At 37.0% G+C, this 23,412-nt stretch overlaps 1 pseudogene; it reads left to right on the top strand.

Annotated features, from left to right (window-relative positions):
- Window positions 1-23,412, top strand: part of LOC121443741 — a 54,327-nt pseudogene that overhangs the window by 13,336 nt on the left and 17,579 nt on the right.

The raw sequence follows: 23,412 nt of genomic DNA, 5'->3' as shown, positions 1-23,412 counted from the left end.
CAGTGCACATCTTTAATCCTACCTCTTGGGAGACAGTGCAGGCAGATCTCTGGTAGTTCAAGGCCAGCTTGGTCTACTATCTAGTTCTAGGATAGACAGCCTCTGCCTCAAAAAATGTGGTTTGTATTTACTTTCTTACAGCTTACTATGGATGCAAATTGTCTTTTCATTCTTTTAATAGTCTTTTAGAAAGTAAAGGTATTTTTACTCCAGGTCCTTTTTTTTTCTTTTAGGATGTTTTTAGTGTCAAATCTATGAATTTTCACCTACCTTCCATCCATTTCAAAGAGTTTCACATGTGTTTCTTTTAACAATTTTATAGTTATTATACTTTACATTTAAATGTATGATCTCTTTTGAGTTAATTTTTAAAGTTTACTCTTTGTCAATTTTATGCAAATATACTTTGATTATTTACAACTTTCTAATTCTCTTTCTAATCCCCCTCCTATTCCTATTAAAGCACTTCTTCCCAACAAATAACCCTCCTGCTTTAGTGTGTATTTTTCAAACTTAATTAGGGTTGCTTATATAAGCATGAGTAGAAGGTTATTTACTAGAGCATAGGCAACATCTACTGGCTACACCACTGAAGAAAATGGATCTTCTTCCTCAGTAGCCATTAACTGCTAATAGCTCATTACTCAAGGGAAGAGTGCTGCTTCTTAAGCTGCTCCCTGTCCATGATGGAACATTGAAGAACCAAATATTTTGTAGCTCTTCTGAAGTTAATCATAGTTGCTGTGGTTTCATGAATGCAGTAGCCATATCATGTCCAAGAGTTTTACAGCACTTCTCTCTATTCTCCAGCTCTTTTAGTAGTTAGGTTTCTATATGGATTTTTCGTATCTCCTAAGTTTGAGTTATCTTTTGTATTACTATGTCCGACTATTTCCTCCTCTTTAAGGCACTTTTCTAGATTTCTGGTCTTTACAGACACTCTAGGTTAACACAGCATCTACATTTTCAAAGCTAGAATGCACATATGAAAGAGAACACAGAACATTTGTCTTTGGGTGTCTAGGTTACCTCAATATTTTCCAGTTCCATCCATTTTCAGCAAATTTCATAATTTCACTTTTTAAATTTTTTTCAATTATTTTATTTCTTATGCATATAGGCGTTTGCCTCTTTGTATGTCTTTTTAAAGCTATTTTTAATTTGTATTTATTTGTTTTATGTATGGGTGTTTTACCTGCATATATGTTGGTGCAGTGTCCACAGAGGCCAGAAAAACGTTTGGATCCCATGAGACTGGCGTTTGAGACAGTGTGGGCATCCATGTAGGTGCTGGAAATTGAACAAGGTCTTCCAAAAGCAGACAGTGCTCTTAATGCCTAAACCATCTCTCCAGCAACCTTTAAAAAAAAAGCAAACTATGAGATAGGGTCTTGCTTACAGCCCAGCCTGGCCTTGAACTCATGAGCAGTCTTCCTACCTGAGCTTCCTGAGTGTTATGATTATAGGCATGAGCCACTAAATTCTCAGGTCCTTGGGATTTTTCTACATATACTATCACGTCACCTGAAAATAAAATTGTTTTCCTTCTTCCTTCATAGTCTCTTCATCTTTTATTTTCTTTGACTATTGCAGTGGCTAAAATTTCCAGTATCACATTGAGAACAGAGACTCTTACTGTCTCTCCAGTCTTAGGTAGAAACCATTTAGTCTTTCAGTATTAAGCATAATATTAATTTTTACGGTTTTTATAGATGTTGTTTATCAAGTTGAAGAAACTCACCTTTGCTCCTAATCTATTATAAGTTTTTTCATCTCATATACTCATTCTGTATCAAATGATAGAAACGTGGGATTATCACCTTTAGCCTGTTAATAACGTAGATTGTGACGGAAGTTTTTGAATATTGAATAGACTTGTTTTGTTGAAATAAGTCTTCCTATAATAGCTTGGGTTGCATAATAAAATCTCATAGGTTGGATGCCTTTAACTGCAGAAACTTATTTCTCAAAATTCTAAAGGCTGAACTTCTAAGGATCAAGATCCAGTAGGATTTAACTCCTAATAAGGGTGTTAGTCCTTCCTGCTATTATGACCTTTTCTTAGTGAACATGTAGAGAGAATCAATTCTTTCTTTGATAAGGGCAATAGTCCTATTGGATTAGAGCTTTATCTATATAGACTCATTTAACTTTAACTATCCCTGTCTCCAAACACAGTCACATTGAGGTTAGGTTTTTTTGGCTTGGAATGGCACAGTTCAGTCCATGACACCCAGTTAATTTGGATTTAGAATTTTTTTGGTATAATGCTTGATATAATTTGATGATATTTTGTTAAGAATTTTCTTGTCTGTATTCCTGACATGAAAAAAGCTCTGTTTTCTTTTCTCATGGTATTTTTATTGTTATATTATGGAGGTGATACACCCCTAATAAAAAAGTTGGGGAGGCCTTGTGCAGGCTTCCAAAGCTGCTGTGAGTTCGTGAATGCCACAGTCTGTCATATTCAGAAAATATCCACATGAAGCCTGAACAAGATCAAGGTCCAGTCAGCCTGATATGGAAGGAGGAGGGAATTCTTAAGTCCTCCACCTCTATTTGAGGAGTTAATGGCAGTTGGTAGCCATTGGAGAAAAGTCATTTTTTTTAACGATATGGTCCCTTGACAGGTTGATCATGCTCCCATACCCATGAATATATGGGGAACACAAATTGAACTCAGTGGGCTACAAAAATAAAGGGCATGAAGTTAGGAGGGAGGTAGGAGATGGATCTTGGAGGAATTCACAAGGAGAGTGAAGGCTGACTGTAATAAAATAAATCAGAAATATATTAAAAATTTCAAATTAATAAAAGTATTATGTTAAAATTTTCAATTTAATTGGGGGATATTCTGCCTTTTTGTTTTCAGAAGATACTGTATAAAATTAGTATTGATTCTTTGTAAATTTATTTTTATTTTTAATTATGTCATTTAGAGAGGAGTGTGGGTATGTATACATATATGCAGATGTATGTAGAGGCCATAGGCATCAGATTTTTTTATTTCATTTTACATTCTATACACAATTCCCCCCATCCCTCCTCCCGTCTCCACTATCCCCCCAGTCCAAACCCCCAGCGGGTAAGGGCTCCCCTGGGAAGTCAACAAAGTCTGGGACAATAAGTTGGGGCAGGACCAAGCCTGTTACGGGAGGTCCTCCCACTCCTCCAGCCTATCGCCGCTGAGATACCAGCCCATTGGGGCGTGGTCTCTCTCCCTTTAAAAAAGCGGCCACTTCCCTCTCCTCTCTCTCCTCACTTCCTGCTCCGCTGGTGACTAGACTCCCTTCCTGGTTGCGTAGAGGGCTATTGTCTGGGACAGTGATCTGTAAGTTTTTTCCCCTTTAAATAAATACCACCCTATTAATCATAATTCCAAACTGGTGTGGCATTGTTTATGACTTACGCCTTCACAAGCCCTTCCCCCCTGCATTAAAGCTAAGCATGGAATGCTACCTACAGATTTCTCATAGCCAGGAATAGCATCTGGTAGTAAGCTGCTAGATGGATGTTAGTAACCAAACTCAGGTTCTTTGCAAGAGACATTAACTGGTGAACTCTCTCTCTCCAACTCCAATTCTTACTTAAATGTTTGATAGAATTCTCCAGTGAAATACTCTGAATTTGCTTTTTTGGTGTTTTATCTATAAATTTAATCTTTCATAGTTACCTAGTTCATATTGAATGACTTTTAGTACTTGGGTGCTTAACTACTTAGTTTGTTTGATCTAAGTTGTCAAAGTTATGTGTATGCATATATTCATATGTTCTTTCTATTGCTGTCATATTTAAATTTGATAGTCTTGGCCAAGATTTCACTCCCACAAAGATTGAATAGATGAATTTTCCCTTTGACCACTCCCCTCCCCCATTAAGTACAACTAAAAGTCCGGAGCAGCTTGTAAAACACAAATCTTGGTCTTTTAAAAGCTCAAAAGAAGATAGCAGAAGATCTAGGGTTCTTGAGACATAACCTCTGAAACAACACAGACATGTGTTCCCTGAATTTTCTTTTTGTTCTCAGACTTAATACTGGAAAAGGTAGCAACCGAGAAACAACCAGCCAGTGATGATTTTAAAAAACATATAAGAAGCCGGGCGGTGGTGGCACACGCCTTTAATCCCAGCACTCGGGAGGCAGAGGCAGGCGGATCTCTATGAGTTCGAGACCAGCCTGGTCTACAAGAGCTAGTTCCAGGACAGGCTCCAAAGCTACAAAGAAACCCTGTCTCGAAAAACTTAAAAAAAAATACGAAAAACCTATTCTTCCTAGTGACTGGGAAAGGGAAAGCCTATCAAAACAGAAATCTTTCAGATAATGTTTGTTCATCTCCAGTCAAACACCATGAAAATACTTTAGGCTGTCACTCTGCCCTCTCCTGCAGCACAGATGCAGTAAGAAGCCTAGACTTTAACTTAACCCCACAGTCAGTAATGATTCAACCCATCTAAGGGTTGTGACAAAAAACTTAATGGACAAACAGTTTTCATTTCTACATGATAATAATGGGAATTCCTCCTTCCCTAGTGGTATCAGTCAAGGCCATTCAGTCATTTTTACTAATCTCAATGAGGGAGGTATCATTGAAGGCCTTTTGGGAGCCAGAACTCACCCCAATTAGTAACAGAAAATCCCTGTCATATAGGAAAAGTGGTAAACTATGACTTCCACTCCTACTCTGATGACCAACCATAGTAGTTTGGTTGGAAACCCACCAAAACTAAAGGTTTAAATAAGGCCCCAGGTTTTTAATGCCCCAGATATCTAGTTCCCAATAAGAAATGACTTATCAAGAATACTCCAAAAAGGGGTCGTGGGAGTAGCTCAGTGCTAGAATGCTTACTAGACTGAATTCGATCCTCAGTGTCTGTCTGTCTCTCTCTCTCTCTCTCTCTCTCTCTCTCACACACACACACACACACACACACACACACACACGGGGGGGGGGCATTTTCCTCTCATCCTGTTCACCACCAGTCCACAAGGACAAGGGGCAGAAGTGACAGTAGAGAGCTTTGTATGGCCTGTGAGCACAATGGATATAGCTCTTCAGGAGATAACGTCAGTGAACCATCTGTGGAAGCACAGTCCTATTGTAATGCTCCTAGCACAATGTCTAGTTACCATATGGACAGCAGCAAGGGTAAAACTTCTGCAGGAAACTGTGTCAAGGGTCATACTAGAGATAAGACAGGCATCAGGGCCTAAAGACAGTCTCCAAATAAGGTCTGGTAGAGAACAGGATGCTTTTCGCCGGGAGTGGGGATGGGGGAGGCGTCCATGTTGCTGACCTCAGAGAGAGCTACCAGGCCATGGTAGACTGCAGCCTCCAATCAGTAGGACCTCCCAGCATACACACACATACATAGAAAGAGAGAGAGAGAGACAGAGAGAGAAAGAGAGAGAGAGAGAGAGAGAGAGAGAGAGAATGCTTTTAATAGTAAATATTCTAAGAGATAAGGTTTTTTGGAGATAAACATCATTGGGATCATCTTTATTGTTTATTGTCCTATGACCCATATTCAGTTTCCATATGTAGGATCCTGTTGACTACTTTCAAAATGCATGCAAAGTTTATGAAGTTGGAAGGAAAATACCCCTTAATGATGCATGAGTACACAAACTTGTCTTTTAACTTTGCTGGGCATCTGGGCCTCTTGCACCTTCAACTACTTCCTCTACCTTCTGTCTTCCCATATCTTTCCCATTCAATTTTAGGCTACAGAATTCTACCACTCTTGATTTTTGTTTATGAAAGTTGAGTAGTGTGTACAATACATAAAGCATTTCATATATCTTTATGTTGTTTGAAGTTTAAAGCTGTCCATATTGTTCGTTCCCATTATAAGTTTCAGTGCTAATAGTAAATTGACCCCAAACTTAGCAGCGCAGAGCAACTAGACTTGAATTTTGAAGGCTGCACAGTAGCTGGGGGTCAAGTTTAGAAACCTATAAAGGCCTTTTTCTTAAAGTGGCATTACATGAGAATTACATATAACTTGGCTCTCTCGTAGTCTGACAATCTCAGCACAGTCATATGATTCCTTCCGGACAGCCAGGTGAAGGCTGCATTCCTTTTTATGACCCAGTCTTACGGTGCTCATAGCAGTACTTCTGCTAGTCAAAACCACCATAAGCCATCCCTTATTCAAAGAGAGGAGAAATAATCTTTAGAACTGGAAGAATATCAGAGTCACATTGTTAAAGATATGTGGGATTTGGAAAATGCCATTATGTCGTAGAAACGGTAACTGTCTCATACACTAAGTCACAGATTTGGGAAGAAGAGGTCATCACAAAGTAACAAGATTAACGGGCATTTGGAGGAGACTATGCCTAAACATATATTTATGAAGTCACGGGTTGTGGTTTACTTCTATAAATCCTGCACTTGGAAAGCAAAGACATAAGGGTTAGCATGAGTTTGAAGACAGCCTGGATTTTGTGGTGAGTTTACAAAGTTAAGACCATATCTTTTTTAAAAAGGCATTTTTGAGACTATTATCTAGTTAATTTTAAAATACTCATCTCAAACCTTTAAAAATCTATAGTGTGATTTTTATATAGTTTCTGTATTATTCAAAAGTAATTCTAGGCACTCATTAGGAAACAGCATAGTCTCTATCTTTCAAAGTATTTGAAAGTCATTTGAAAAGTCCCTGAAAGGTCACTGTCAATAAAAATGGATGGAACTAGAAAAAACATCCTGATGAGCATGAAAGATGAACATGGTATGTACTCATAAGTGGATGCTAGCAAAGGACATTGAGCCTATATAGTTCATGATCCAAGAGAAGCTAAGTAACAAGGTGAACCTTTAGAAAAACATATATAGATCCACCTGGAAAGGGGAAATAGACAAGATTGCCTGACAAAATTGGGAGCTTGGGGATGGAAGGAGAAGGGAGAGTGGAAGGGGAAGGGGAAAAAAGAAGGGGAAGGGGGGAGGAGAACTTGAGGGAACAGGATAGTCGAGATAGTGGAAGGACAGAGGTGAGAGCAAGGAAAGAGATATTTTGATTGAGGGAGCCATTATGGGGCTAGCAAGAAACCTGACTCTTGAGAAATTCCCAGGAATCCACAAGGATGATCCCAGTTAAGACCCTAAACAATAGAGGAGAGGGTGCCTGAACTGGCCTTGCCCTGCAGTCAGATTAATGAGTATCTTAAATATCACCATAGAACCTTCATCCAGCAACTGATGGAAACAGAGGCAGAGACCCACAGTGGAGAACTGGGCTAAGCTCCCAAAATCCGGTTAAAGAGTGGGAGGAGTGAGAATATGAGCAAAGAGGTCAAGACCATGATGGGGACACCCACTGAAACAATCTACCTGAGCTATTGGGAGCTCACCAACTCCAACTTCCATACAGGGAAGGAACCAGCATAGGACCAAACTAGGCCCTCTGAATGTGGGTGACAGTTGCAAGACTGGGGCAGACTGAGGGGCCACTGGCAGTGACACCAGGATTTATCCCTTCTATTTGTACTGGCTTTATGGGAGCCTATTCTTTTTGGATGGATACCTTGCTCAGCCTAGATATAGTAGGGAGGGCATTGGACCTTCTCCAAAGCCATATGCCTTACCCTCTCTGAGGAGTGGATAGGGGGTAGGGTGGGGTGGGATAGGTGGAGGGAGTGGGAACTGGGATTGGTGTGTAAAATGAAAAAAGATAGTTCTCTTTTTTAAAAAAAAAAGAATAAAAGAATTTTTTAAAAGAACACTATGTTAAGCTTTAGGTCAAACAACAGTAATAATAATTTCATTTCAATGACTCCTCAGTGGCACAGCAGTGTTTACTTGGGCCAGAGTTAATAATATTCCAGCCACTCGAACCTACTAGTGAAGAACAGGTGAATAAACCTTTCTATAGAGAAGTGGATATGGGTACTTTACCAAAAGCCAGTCACCTAGAAAGTTACTACGACATTCTGTTATATTAAAGGATCTAAATTGAAAGCTATGCTTATGTTGTTCTAACAAAATTACTTAAACCTTTGTGTTTGTGAACATTTGCTGATATGGTCAGTGATCTGATGCCATTCATAGTGTCTCTATACCTAGTCCATAGTGACTGGCAAAGAAAACCATAGTATTCTAGGATTTCCTATAAAGCAGTGGTTCTCAACCTGTGAGTCTCAACCCCTTTGGGAATTGCATGTCAGATATTTATATTACATTTCATAGCAGTAACAAAATTAGTTATGAAGTAACAATGAAAACAATTTTATAACCACATGAGGAACTATATAAAACGGTCACAGCACTAAGAAACTTGAGAACCACTGCTCTAAAGCAATAGCAATCTGTAGGGATAAGTTCACCTCGGGCGAATGTTTACCTATAAATCTGGCGAGTGTGCTCGCCCGCTCACTTCTGCTTTCCTGGTCTCCGCAGGAACCGTGGTTCTGTAAGTCTATTTTTTCCATTAAAGCTATAGATATATTTTTACAATCTGTCTGCATTCTTTTACACCGGTACAGCAATCATACACACAGGCACACACATGAAGCAAAATGTCTTTTGATAACTGGAAGTGTTTGTGTGTGTACACACGTGCATGAGCCTGCATGTGTGCATGTGTAAATGATGATGATTTAAGCTGTTTTCTAAAAAGTCCCAGGCTGGAAATGATAGCACACCTATAATCCCAGCACCTGGGAGGCTGAAGCAGGGAACATAGCAAGAGCCTGTCTCAAAAAAATAAATAAATAAAATCCTCCAGGCATGGTAACACATGTCTTTAATCACAGTACTCAGAAAACAGAGGCAGGTGGATTCTTTGTGAGTTGGAGACTAGCCTGAACTACATGTTGAATTCCAGGATAGCCAGGGCTACATAGTGAGATCCTGTCTCAAGAAGCCAAAAGTAAGATAAAAATCCCAAAATAACATTTTCACAGATCTTCTCTTCTGTAATAAATTCAGTAACTTCTCTTGTAAATTTACATTAATTTAACCTTTTACCTATGTGTTTTCTTGCATTTTGGTGTTATTGTTTCTGTTCTTAGATTCAGACTTTAGTTACTTATACTTAATGGAAAAATGACTAAGGTAACATCACCATTTTAATTATCATTATGATAAACTTTGCATTGAAGTATTATGTACATCCAGAAAATATAGAATGTGTTTTTGTACAGCTGAATGAATTTTTATGAATTAAACGTATTCATTTAACTGCCACTCAGATCAAGAAATAGAACATTATCAACACCCCAGAAGCCTTTCTTCTGCTCCCTGCCAGTAACTGACCTCCCTCACCATAGGTAACAGTTTTGCCAGTTTTCGAACTTCATATAAATAGAATCCTATAGTATGTATTCATTTGAGAGTGGATTGTTTTGTTTATCATTATGCTTGTGCGATCCATCTATGCTGTTGCATGTAGTAGTTCATTTTTCACTCATGCATCATATCTCATTGTTTGAATATGCCACAATTTACCCATTCACCTTTAGTAAGACATTTAGGTTGTTTCCAGCTATTGTAGAAAGTGAACCTTTTTACCCTCTGTAATAATAAAATGTCTGTACATTTTTATTAAAAATATATTTAAAATTTAAATATAATAAAAATATATTTGCTAGGTCAAAGAACATATATATCTGTTCATATCCTGTACATATCTTATAACTGTATTTGCTCCCAAAGTGGCATATATCAATTCATGCCCAAGCCAGCAATGTAACAATAGGTCTATTTGCTTCCGTTTCTTACCATCACTTAGACCTTCAAAGACCAGTTTGGGGTCAATTTTTTAAATATTAGCCGTTCTGGTAGATAACAGTGATTATGATTTCAATATCTATGATAGCTAGTTAGGTTGAGAGCCTTTTGTTTATCTGCTGCAAGAGGTAGCCTTATTTATGAAGTGTCTGCCTAAATCTTTTGCCTAGTTTTTAATTGAATTTTTTGTATATCTTTAATTGTAAATATCGTCTACCCCAAAAATTGCTTTTTCACTCTCTTTTTGTAACCAAAGTTTTAGTGTGTATGTTTCTTCAATCTTTTCCTATTGTGTTTGGTGGCATTTGTGTTTCATGTAAAATATCTTTGCCTATCCTGATGTCATAAATGTATTCTCCTCTGTGTTCTTCCAGAAGCCTTATAAACAAAAGCTTCATTCCAGAAAATTTATAATCAACTTTTTTCTTGTACAGTTTAAAGCACTTGAGATAAACCATTAGTTAATATTCTATAATTTCCTTGTAAGGCCATGCACCAAAGAAGCACACTATATATTTATTTGATCTTGAAGTCTCTGGAGAGCATGTATTTTGTCCTTTTCAGTTAGAAGCAGGCCTCTGAATAAAGTTTTAAAATTTAGCTGCAGTTAATGCTTAAGATTTCTGCATTTTCTTCCAATATTTATTGCTTTTGGATTTCCATATAATAGAATAATTTTAATGTACAAATATATATATTTGTTAACTATTCAAGATACTTTATTTGAAATCATAAGCTTTGGGAAGAATGCTTAGAAGAAAATATGTACTTTCTGCACTTACATGGTCAATTATATATATTACATGTATTGATATTGTTTTATTAATTATCCTACACATATAATGACTCTAGAATTAAATTAGCTCTAAAATCCTTCCAGAGGAATGGTTTTCATTATTTTATGATAATACGAGTATTTCTCCCCCCCCCCCCTTTTTAGATAACCCACACTGTTCTTTAAAATTGCCAAGAAAAGAAAAGATAATCCAGATTTCCTTTTGGTTATATTTTCTGATGCCTCATCTGGTACTTAAACCATCAATTATAGATTAAGTTGTAGACATTTCTTTCCCTGACTGGTTTTCTTGCCTTGAGTTCTTAGGTATCAGAAAGGCCATGGATTTGCTCAAGCTCACTACAAAAGTTGATGGAATAATAGGAATTTTTTTCCATCATGTAGCCCTGGCTCAGACCTATGGCTGCTCTCATATCTTGAGTTTATGCAACTCTAGGATCTCTTGACTTTAACTCATTTGCATAATGAAAGTAGTAAGAAATATAACACTAGTGTTACTGAAACATGTTTTTATTATATGCCATAACAAATACTTTATTTCATGTAAGCATAATAATCTTACAAGTTTGGTGTTATTTAATAATTTATTATTCTTTTCCCTACTTTTTCATAAAGAAAACTGAACCTTATCTAAATTAAGTAATTTTTCAGAACCACTTTACAAATGAATGACAGGAAAAAGAAACAGGTTTGTGTAAGTCTAAAACCTAGTCTGTCCATGGAAGAAAAAAATCACGGGTTTTGCTGAGGTGTATGTTTAAACATGATACCTTTGTGCAGCTAACACTCAATCCCAGATTTTTCCCTTTTAAATATACTTGGTGACCATTAGGTCAAGAACACACAATACATCAACATTTTATTAGAATAAATAGTAGTAGGGTCCCAGATCTGTGTAGGTGAATGAAGCATATCATTATCAGTCAATAAGTTCACAGCAGATGATGAAACTGAATTTTCAGAATCATTTGATTCTAGAAAGGGATCTGCCATATCTCCCAGAAGGAATAGCAAGACATGTGCCCTTGTGTAGCCAGAGTCATTTGGCTTATCCTGTCAGTACCTGAAATCTGTCATTTGTTGATAGTTGCCGATGTCTTTCTATTGCTTTTCTAGGATTATATCTGAAAGGGTAAAGGAAGTTCTCTTTGTCCGGCCGCGGAAATATATCCGTTGCTCTAGCCCAGAGTCTGCAGAGCCTGGCTATATCAATACCCTAGAGCTGGCAGCATCTACATGCCGATATGACCTAGATGACATGGACACCTTCTGGCTTCAAGAACTCAATGAAGACCTTGGAGAAATGGGTAAGCTGTTTTCTTAAAAGTAAATTGTGCTTTGACTTTCACCAGTGATTTTTTTTTAAATTGGTAGAACTCTGTAAAACTTTTTTCATCTGCTTTCCTTTCTTACCTACCCTTTCACTTATTTTTATTTTTGAAGAAATGAGCTATTTATTCAAATGTATAAAGTATAGCAGTATTTTATCAGTATTAATTTTAATCAGTATTAAGATAGAGTAATAAAATTTAAGTGATCCTTCATTTATTCAGTATAATAGCATAGATACAGATAGCACATAAGTTTCATGAAGTTGCTTCATAATGCTAAATGTTAGTGTAGTGATGGTTGATTGAACTTCTAGTTAGAAAGGATACTGAGACCTGTTTGTGGATCAGTCCTGAAAATCACTCTTAATAATGGACAAGTCCATAGAGGTGTGTCTCTCAGGTGTTAGAAAAAAAGGTTTATCAGTATTTAACAGTACCCACTATCCTACTACAAGTGACAGGTTACTATGACCATTGTCCTTTAATATAAGGCTTATAATTTTGTTGCCCAGAATGGTAGGCCTATGGAAAAATATCTCCAAAGTAGTTCTTAGCTACCTTCAGTTTGTTCTCTATGTTAAAGCTAGTATATGAATACATGTGGAAAAAGTTAAAATTATATTAAATCCTCTTTGGCATGGCGATGGAAGCTATTCTGCCAACAACTACTTCTTAATTTTTGTTTTATAATCTTAGTATGTTTTGTTTCTTCTTTATTTGTTCTCTAAGAGGAATAAGGGTGTGGCCAATTTAGAGTGTAAATCATAGAGAATGGAATAAAAGAAGGACAAAGACATAATCAAGTACCACAGTGTGTGGTTTTGCATGCAAATGGAATTCATGATAACACAACCATCACAGTGCTTCTTTTGATAAGAAACTGCCCTATAAGTTCAATGTTTTACAACTAATTCTCTTTGGATGAGGATTATATTTTTTTATAATGGAAAAGTTTGATTTGCAGAAAAAATGGACATTCAGTGCAGAAAATACAAATGTATACCTAAAGTATATTCTGTGTCCTAATATTAACATATTTCTTTGCCATGATGCATTTGTCAGGATGAAGAAACCATCACCATTAACTAATGTTCCAGAATTTTGGGCTTTTTATTTTTTCTCTACTAATCTTTTTCTTGTCTAGGATCCCATCCTATCCAGGACAATACATTTCATTTAATCTTAGAAGAGATGTTTTGTGTGTATAGGGGTGAGGCTTCATGGGCTTTTTCCCCTGTCTACTTTAGCATGTCTATTTGTGTCATCCTTGTTCAGATCATGTATAGGTATTCATGTTGGTGAGATTTTGTGTGTGTAGCTTCTGACATCACTAGGAGACACAATCTCACAGCAAACTCCCTGGTCTGGTCTTCTTGCTTTTACAATCATACTGCTCCCTCATCTGAAATGTTCCCTTAGCTTGAGCAGACATGTTTTGTAGATATATCAAATGAGACTTGGCTCTACAACTCTACATTTTGATTGGTTGTGGTTTTCTGTGGTGGTCTATATTTGTTTCAAAGACAAGTTTCCTTGATGAGGGGTGAAGACTACACTTATCTGTGGATATAAGGACAAATGTTTAGAATGTAGTTAGGGATTATATGGGCTTAATAAAGTAGTGATTTTAATAAAGTAGTGATTTTTAGGTTCTCCTTCAATATCCATGACTTTGCTTGCATTGAGTAATTAGCTAGGTTTCCAGTACGGTTTCCCTCTGTTAAGTGGGTTGTTTTTTTTTATTTGACCAATGAAAGTAAGTTAAGTGGGTTTTAAGTTCAATTAGAGAGCTATTGGTTAACCAGCAAGGTGTGAATACCACTATTGCATTCTTAGTGTTCTTGTGCAGTACTCAACCCTACACAAAGAACTACGGGCAATCAATGAATGTTTGAGAGCAAGAGAAACAGAGATCACAGTGACTAGTTATCCAGTACCAAATGCTTAACTCTGAAAACATACATACATGTAGCATTATACAGATTGACCAGGTTATATTTAGGAACCTATATTTATAGACATATATTCATGGAGCAATAAAGAAGCCATGTGTTTAAAGGAAAATGAGAAAGGTATATGAAAAGGTTTGGAGAGAGAAATGATGTGAATATATTATAATCTCAACAAAATAAAAAATAGGTTTTTGATTGAACTTTAGTTTTTAAATATTTTAGATGTATTTATTTTATTTATATGAGAGTTTTGCCTATATGTGTGTACATGCACTACATACATGCCTGGTATCTGTAAAGGCCAGAAGTCGGCATCAAATCCCTTGAAACTGTGTTGAGGGAGCTGTGGGTTGCATTCCGCCACCCAGCTCCCGCCACCGGCTAGCTTTACCCGAAATAACAACACACAAACTGTATTCATTTAAACACTGCTTGGCCCACTAGCTCTAGCCTCTTACGGGCTAATTCTCACATTTTGCCTAACCCATTTTTAGTAATCTGTGTAGCACCAGTCTTACCAGGAAAGATTCAGCATGTCTGACCTGGCGGCTTGCTTCATCGCATCTGCCCTGGCGATGAGCTGCATGGTGTCTGTCTGAGGCGTCTTACCTCACTTCCTCTTCCTCCCAGCACTCTGTTCTGTTTACTCCACCCACCTATGTTCTAACCTATGAGGGCCAAGCAGTTTCTTTATTATAATTAACCAATGACCTTCCTCCGTCAAAACTGGAGTTACAGATGGTTGCAATTCACCATGTAGGTACTGGTACTTGAGCCTAAGTCCTCTAGAAGAACAAGTGATCCAGAGTTGTTGAGGAGGATTGCCTTGTGTTGGATTTTTCCTTAGGAAGAATGATGTTATAGTCACACATTTTAGAGCTTAAAATAAACTTTTAAAAATATTAAATTAAGCATTTTTGCTCAAGTTAAAGAATTTAAAATGTGTATGCTGGTTATATACTGGGTACAATACTAACCAATGAGCAAACATCCCATCCTCACAAGTTAATGAATTTAGTATTATCATTTTATAGATAAGAACAGTAAGATAACAAAGTTTGCATAGCTAATATGAGATAAAGTTGGAATTTGAATCCAAGTTTTTATAACTAGACTCTATAACTCTGCTTTTTAAAATTAGCTTATAAAGTAGCAAGTTTATTAAATTTTCATACATACTAAAATTTAGTTTATCCAGTCTTCAGTCCCTCATCTCCCCACTTCCCATCCCTGCTTAAACCCTTATATTTGGTATTCCCCCTTGTGTTTTCAAATCTATTACCTTTCCCACCCATCTTTGTTAATTGTGGCCTCTTTTTTTCTCCTGTCATAGGTCCCTTTCTATTTTCCTGAACTCTACATAATCATTCCTACACAAATATAAATATATTAAAAATTAGACTATAGGTTCCACATAGGAGTGAAAACATGGTGCTTATCTTTCTGAGACCATGTTACCACACACAATATATTTTCCAGTTATTTCCGCTTTCTTGTGAACTTCATTTTTTCTTTATGAATTGATAAAATTATACTATATTTGCATTATTCATTTATCAGTTGAGCATTTGTTTGGGCTGATTCCATTTTCTTGCTATTGTCAATAGAGCAACAGTAAAAAACATGGATATGCAAATATCTGTGTGATGGGATATAGAATTCTTTGAGTATATATCCAGACTAGACACTATATGCTTTGTTCCTGCATATCTATATGTGTATTTGATATATACATATGTGTATGTAAGTATATGTATATGTATATGGTATGTCTAGGCTGAAAATAAGCCAGAGAAAATCTTTGCTTTGTAAGTAGATAAAATTTTAAAAGGTAATTCATACATATTTTAAAATTCTTTAGATGTCTTACATTAAAAATATTGTTGGATAAATTTATCTTGAATCATTTTGAAAATTATTCCTTAGTTTCTAAAAGTAACTAAATAATGTTCCAAAAATCATTGGTCCTCTTAAGAAGAAAAATACTTAGTTTTTACCAATATCAGCCCTATGAATCTTTCAGTTGGGTTAAATATGGAGGGTGAGGAGAAAAATAAAAGTATAAAAAGAAAAACAAATCAGAAAGAAAAGGGGTAATTTCAGAATTACATTTAAATCTTTGTGAATGTTGAGAGGTTTCTATTATTGCTTGTTATTGAAAAATGGTATTTGATTTTTTTAAATCAGTTTTGAAAAACAGTATTTCATATACATATCCATATATACATATTACCTAGGATTTTCTTTTATGGGTTAATACATTATCAAATGAAAACTTCTTGTTATGACCACTAAGTATTTTTAGTGAAGCTAAGTTACTAATACATTATTTGTGCTCAAACAAGTAAAAGATTTAAATGCTACGAATTAAAGTGTTCAAAGTTACACCTTTGGTTCAAGTCTTATTAGTAGGAATAAGAGAAAATTAATTAAGGTTTTAGCAGGAGATTGACTAGGATTTATTTTTATTTTTTTCGAGACAGGGTTTCTCTGTAGCTTTGGAGCCTGTCCTGGAACTCCCTTTGTATACCAGGCTGGTCTCGAACTCACAGAGATCCGCCTGTCTCCGCCTCCCGAGTGCTGGGATTACAGGCGTGGGCCACCACCGCCCGGCTAGGATTTATTTTTTAATTTTATATTTATTTATGTATATGTGTGTTGAGGAGAATTTTTGAGAATTGATTCTTTGTTGCCACCATGAGGTTTCCAGGAATTAAAATCAAGTCATCAGACTTAGCAGCAAGTGTCTTTACCCACTGAGTCATCTCACTAGCCCCCTGACTAGGATTTAGTAAAAAAAAAAAATGTAAGCATCTGTAAATTTTTAAGAAAATGTGCTGTGATGTATTTCTTCATTAATGTATTAAACACTAATTTTATTTTACTCAATGTTAGAATTTCTCTAGTAAAAAAAATCCTTGAAATCTGGTTGCTTTAGATCAGGAAAAAAAAAAAGATGGCTTTGTCCCTTAGCATCCTGCCTACCCCTGCAGTTGATGATTTGGGAATGACAGCTGACAGAAGAGTTATTGGTTTTATTTTTGTGCAGGTTATGGGCCAATTGATGAGACGCTTATGGAAAAAACAATAGAAGTTCTAGAACGCCACTGCCATCAAAATATGAACCATGCTATTGAGACAGAAGAAGGGCTAGGAATAGAATATGATGAAGATGTGATCTGTGACGTGTGCCGGTCTCCAGACAGTGAAGAAGGGAATGATATGGTATTCTGTGATAAGTGTAACGTCTGTGTGCATCAGGTTAGTGGAAATGGAGACTGCCCCCTCATACAAGGTCAACATATTAGTGTTAAAGTCAAAAGACAACTTTTGGGATTTGGTTCTTCTAGTATTGGAGTTCAGAAGTTTAAACTAAAATCATCAGGCTTAGTCCAAGTGTCCTTAATCTGATATCTCATTGTTCCAATGGTCAGCATTTTTGAAGCTCAGTGATTATTATTTCTAACACTCATATCTGAACAATGTCTTATATTTAAAGGTGAAAATCAAAATTAGGCTTTGCTGTTCTTCAGTACTTCTAGAAACATTGCTTGTGGTCCCTAAGCTGCTTTACCTACTAATATTCCCCCAAGAGGCTAAACCTAGGCCTTTATTGTGTCATTTCATGTCTAGACCATTGAGATTTTTCTCATTTGATTCACTCAGGAAGTCCCTATGCTTCTTGCATCATCTACATTGGAGATTTTTCTCATCTTAGTATTACAAACAATGTAAGGAAAGGTTAAATGACTTTACACAAGTTAGTTGACACTTGTTCTGTCACACTGTCATATTAATAATGTTAGCTTTAATGATATCAGCACTTGTTTCAACTCTTACCCATATCCTATGCTCTGTTCTGTGGTAAAACAAAGTCACTTGAGGTACAGTGATGAATATTGCTAACACTATCCTGTCTTCATTTTACAGCCATGTCTGAATTTAAAAATATCTTCTGAGAGAGAGCTACAGGTGGTTGGTTCAGTTGGTGAAGTACTTGATGCCAAAGCATGAGAACCTGAGTTTCCAAAACACACATAAAGAACTAAGTTACAGGGGCACACATGGAGAGGCAGCGTTAGGATCCCTGGTACTTGCTGCCCAGCCAATCTAGCTGAATCAAATTCTTAAGAGACCCTGGTTCAAGAAACAATATGGAGGGCAATTGAGGAAGACATTCAGCTTAACCTATGACACACACACACAAGAGGATACCCATACACAGTCTTGTCTTCCTACACACATACAAGCACACACACTTACTCAATCACACACACACAAGGATACCCATACACAGTCTTGTCTCCTACCTTAGGTTATCAAAGTGTACATATCTTCCAAGATGTAGTTCAATTCAATTCTTGACTTCTACCTAACTAAATTTTTAATCTTCTGAACATATTGTATATTTTATTCGTATTATTAGTTTATGTAACAAATACTGTAAATGCACTAAGCACCATCTATGAGCCAGGACCATGCTGCATTATGGTGACACAGTGATGAAGAACTTTATACTTTCTGCCCCTTCCCCCAAGAAAACCACAGTATAATGATTAAAAAGAAACTACCAGTTTACCAGAGTGCCAGGTGATTTTTGTTTCGGTTTTTTGGTTTTTGTTTTTCAAGACAGGGTTTCTCTGTAGCTTTGAAGGCTGTCCTGGAACTCACTCTGTAGACCAGGCTGGCCACAGATTCACAGAAATCTGCCTGTCTCTGCCTCCTGAGAGCTGGGAGTAAAGGCATGTGCCACCACCACCTCTCCACCAGCTGATTTTATAGATTATAAATGCATGTGGAAATGGCATGGAAGAGATAAAAATTAAAAAACAACTTCCAACAAGTGGCACTCATGCTGAATGTCAAAATGTATGTCAAACCACAGAGGTCTTTTCAGTCAGAAGAGAATATGTTCATGGCAAGTAGTCAAAGTGGGCAAAATATTTTGGAAGCATTTTTTTTTCAGAAATACATTAGAGCAATTAAGAGGGGAACTGGACAGAATTGAAGATGGGGGATCTAGAATAATTTCAAGTATCTTCCACCTCCCTGAGTTTATTATTTTCTAATATCATTACATAAAGAATTAAAAAAGCTCTCAGAGCTCATTATGGATTATTGTGATTCAATTCACAAGTCTCCTGGTTCAACCTAAACAAATAATTTCTACAATTTGCTGAATGTTTTTCATGTACCAGGTCGTATTAGACTCTTTATAAACATTAGCTGATTTGTATTCATATAGTTCACTATTTTCTATCACCTTTTTTCTTGATCACAATAGTACATGACATGTTGAAGTTACTCCAGTACTGATTTGATGACCTGTTACAATATATAAACATTGGAGACAATTTGGAAAACAGGAAAAAGAATCCATTTTTTTAAAAATAAAAATGTCTGTAACCCAACTCTCTGTTAATAATTCGCTAACTTTGGGATGAATCTCCACCTTGTCTTTTTCTATCTAGATAGGCATGCTAATCTTAGTTCAAATGCTGCTACATTCGTTTTTAGTGTTTAAAAATTGCTAAATCCTAGATAAGAACTTCTTCAGCTAGATTTGTCTTTATCCCCAAAACAGAGAATATTTTCTTAACTATGTCAAAATTGTTGTTAGTGCTAATACAGATACACTGACCATTCTTCCCTCTCTTCCTCATGCCTACAGGCTTGCTATGGCATCCTTAAGATTCCAGAAGGCAGCTGGCTGTGTCGTTCCTGTGTCCTGGGCATTTATCCACAGTGTGTTTTGTGTCCTAAGAAAGGTGGAGCTATGAAGACCACCAGGACAGGGACTAAATGGGCCCATGTCAGTTGTGCCCTGTGGATACCAGAAGTAAGAAACCATCTGAATCTGGGACCATTTACTCCAGGGTGTCCTACTTCCCATGATGTTTAGACAGACAGATACTTGTCATGGAAATGCTTCCTGCTCACCTATATTTCTGAGATTTCTGTGCCACCTCAGGTCTTCTTGGACACAAGTGTGCATTTTAGCCCAAACTTATGTATTTGTGAATGGTACTTTCAGTGGTGTTTGATAAATTTGTTTGAGAGAAGAGGCATAAAAGACCAGAGTGTGGGAGATGGAGATGGCATAGCTCTTAGGAGCTCACAGTGCTCTTATAGAGGATCTGAGTTCAGTTCCAATACCATGTCAGGCAGCTCACAACTGACTGCCTTTAATTCTGCTTCCCAGGGAATTGATGACCTCTGGTCTCCAGAAGTACCTCTACACATATACACATATAGTAATATTTTTATAAACAAATATTTTAAAACTATTTACTATATTTAAAATAAACACACTACTTTTTTAAAAAAAAAGACAAAGTGTGAGAAACATTTTAAAAGTAAACTTTACCTTACTTTAAAATACCTGTAGCCACAGCCAGGCGGTGGTGGTGCACGCCTTTAATCCCAGCACTCAGGAGGCAGAGGCAGGTGGATCTCTGTGAGTTTGAGGCCAGCCTGGTCTACAGAGTGAGTTCCAGGACAGGAACCAAAGCTACAGAGAAACCCTGTCTCAAAAAAAAAAAACACCTGTAGCCACAAATTAGTCTAAAACATGAAATACCACAGAACTATACTAATAGCATCCTGGAAGGCTCCCTTATATCCCCTCCTTTCCTTATTTCCTGGGAATAATAACCATTTTGATTTTGATCAGCTATAGATAAGTTTTATATATTTTTGAGCTTCATGTAAAAGGAATTCATACAGTAAGTATTATTTTATGTCTGGCTAGCACTCCATGTTGTAATATGTATCAGTAGTTCACCAATTTACATTGCTTAGTAGTTTGCCATTTTATGGATATACTGTTTATTCATCCTGCTATTGTTCATTAACTTAATTAAAACATGGCTTCTAAACTAAGCATAGTAGTACATTCCTGTAATCCCTATACTTGGGAGATTAAGATCTAGAAACCAGCTTGGAACTGTCTAGTGAGCTAAAAGCCAACCTACATACTTAGACCCTGTAAACCTACAAACAAAACCCACAGATTTGGGCTAGGGTGTAGCTAGTGGTAGAGTATTTGCCTAATATGAACAAAGCAGCTCTCCATTACCAAAAAATTAAATTTAAAAAGGTTGAAGCCAGCCCTGGTACATATGCCTGTAAACCTACATCTTTGGTTGGAAAGGCAGGATAGTCAAAAGTTCAAAGCCTGGGCTGCATAGTAAACTCAAGAGTAGCCTAAGCTATAGTGAGACCTTGTCTCAGAGAAAAAAACAAGAGCTAGGGAATATAGCTCAGAGGTAGAGCACTTGCTTAGCATGTGCAATGGCCTGGACTTGATCCCTAGTACCACACACATAAAAGTAAAACAAATCATCTATAATCCTAACACTCAGAAGGCTGAAATAAGAAGGTCATGAGTTAAGGACCACCCTGAGTTACATAGATGCTATCTCAAAAATAAAAATACTAAAACTTTTAGCCAGGCAGTGGTGGCTTACACCTTTAATCCCAGTACTTGGGAGGCAGAGGCAGGTGGATCTCTGTGAGTTCAAGGCCAGCCTGGTCTACAGAGTGAGTGCCAGGACAACCAGAATTGTTACACAGAGAAACCCTGTTTTGAAAGAAAAAAAAAACTTTCAAAAAACTTCTCTTAGGGCTTCTAATTCTTGATTTCTAGATTTTGAATTATTAAAGATCTCTCTTTCCTGATCTGGATATAACTTGTACTAGATGAATCATCTTAGTTTGATAGTTATTCACTGTTTAAAACCTGTTTCTTTCTGGTGCTGGAGAGATGGTCCAGGGATTAAGAGCATTGGCTACTTTTCCAGACCAAAATCCCAGCACCCATATAGTGGCTTAAAACCATTTGTAACTCCATTCCCAGAGAATTCAATACTTTTTTTTCAGACCTTTGTAGACAGTCCATGCATATGGTGTACAGACATGCATATAGGCTAAACACTCATACACAGAAAATAAAACAAAAAATAATAATTTTAAATATTTATTTCTTGGGTCTGGAAAAATGGCTCAGTGATTAGGAGCACTAGCTGTGGCTGTAGAAGACCCAGGTTCAAGTCCCAGCACGCATATGGCAGCTCACAACTATCTGTAACTCCAGTTGCAGGGGATCCATGGCACCAGGCATACGTGTGGTGCACATATATATGCATGCAGGCAAAATATGCATACAAATAGAATAAATATTTAGAAAACAGTTTCTTTTAAAAGGCATGTATAAAGTTATAAAAGAGAAACAAGAACACATTTTTAGCAGTAATTAGATTGACCCTTTGTTTCCAGATGGAAAAGAATTTTTTCATCTTTTTTAAAGTATACCTTTCCTTTCAGCATCCCCAAAGACTTAATTTCACTTTGAAGCTACTTTGGCTGAGAGAGTAGGGTAAGCTAATAATAGTTACATAGTTTTAAAGATTGGGGTTTAGAAGTGATATCATCCTCATTCTTTCTAATTACATGCTGCAGTCTCTTCATTACATAAATTTGCTGCTACTTTCCAACAATATTATCCTGCTTTGTGAACCAAATATAAAGATCTGTCACCGCCTGTCTTTATATTTAGTTGATTAAATGAAATAGCAAGGCATGTGGTACCATCTCTAACATAAAACAGATACTAGAATTTCTAAACTTTCTTTCCTTTCCTTAGTAGCTTTCTTTGGTTCCTAAGTAAAGATGGATATATCTTGATTCTTTAAGGTAACCATGACTACCTAGTCTACCCTCGTGCACTCACATCACATATATGAATTGTTTACATTGCTAGAAGTAACTGAAGGACTGAGCAATGAAAAGAGATCTGTTTTGTTTATTCTTAGTTTCATACTAACCTTGGAAGATACGGCTTACCTCATTGTTTTAATGTTCTCAGCTTCATATAACATCATTTATAGTTTGTGAAAAGTACTTCTGAGATGCCTTGGTGCTTCTGCCTTATGATATTTTATTTGTAGGTCAGCATCGCTTGTCCTGAGAGAATGGAACCCATCACAAAAATCTCCCATATTCCACCTAGCCGGTGGGCCTTAGTTTGCAGCCTGTGCAAGTTGAAGACAGGGGCTTGTATTCAGGTAAGTGCCCTGAGAAGTAGTGGAATGAGCTAAAACCAAGAGTCTCCCCTCTCATGTGCAGGACGGTGTCATTCCACAGAGCATGTGTGGAAATCTTTTCAGATGTTGCTTCCAGGCTATTCAGCTTGGTTTTTGTTTTTTTTTTTGGGGGGGGGGGGGGATTGGTTTTTCGAGACAGGGTTTCTCTGCAGCTTTGGAGCCTGTCCTGGAACTAGCTCTTGTAGGCCAGGCTGGCCTCAAACTCACAGAGATCTGCCTGCCTCTGCCTCCCGAGTGCTGGGGTTAAAGGCATGCACCACCACTGCCCGGCTCATGGTTTTTTTTAAAGATTTATTTTTATTTATGTGTATGTGTGTGGGTACCCCCAGAGGCTAGAAGAGGATGTTGGATCTCCTGGAACTGGATTTACAGGTTGTTGTGAACCATCCAGCATAGCTGGGAACTTGGATCCTCTGAAAAAACAATAAATGGTTTTACCACTAAGCCTATTCCTTTCAACATTCATATTGGTTGTGGGCATAGTGATATACACCT

Source organism: Microtus oregoni, unplaced genomic scaffold (genome assembly GCF_018167655.1).
Source record: "Microtus oregoni isolate MIOR12 unplaced genomic scaffold, Mior012 000112F_ref0000385, whole genome shotgun sequence".
Classification (NCBI taxonomy): Eukaryota; Metazoa; Chordata; class Mammalia; order Rodentia; family Cricetidae; genus Microtus; species Microtus oregoni.
Note: the sequence above shows the minus strand (reverse complement) of the source record. Positions and strands in the feature narration are given on the sequence as shown.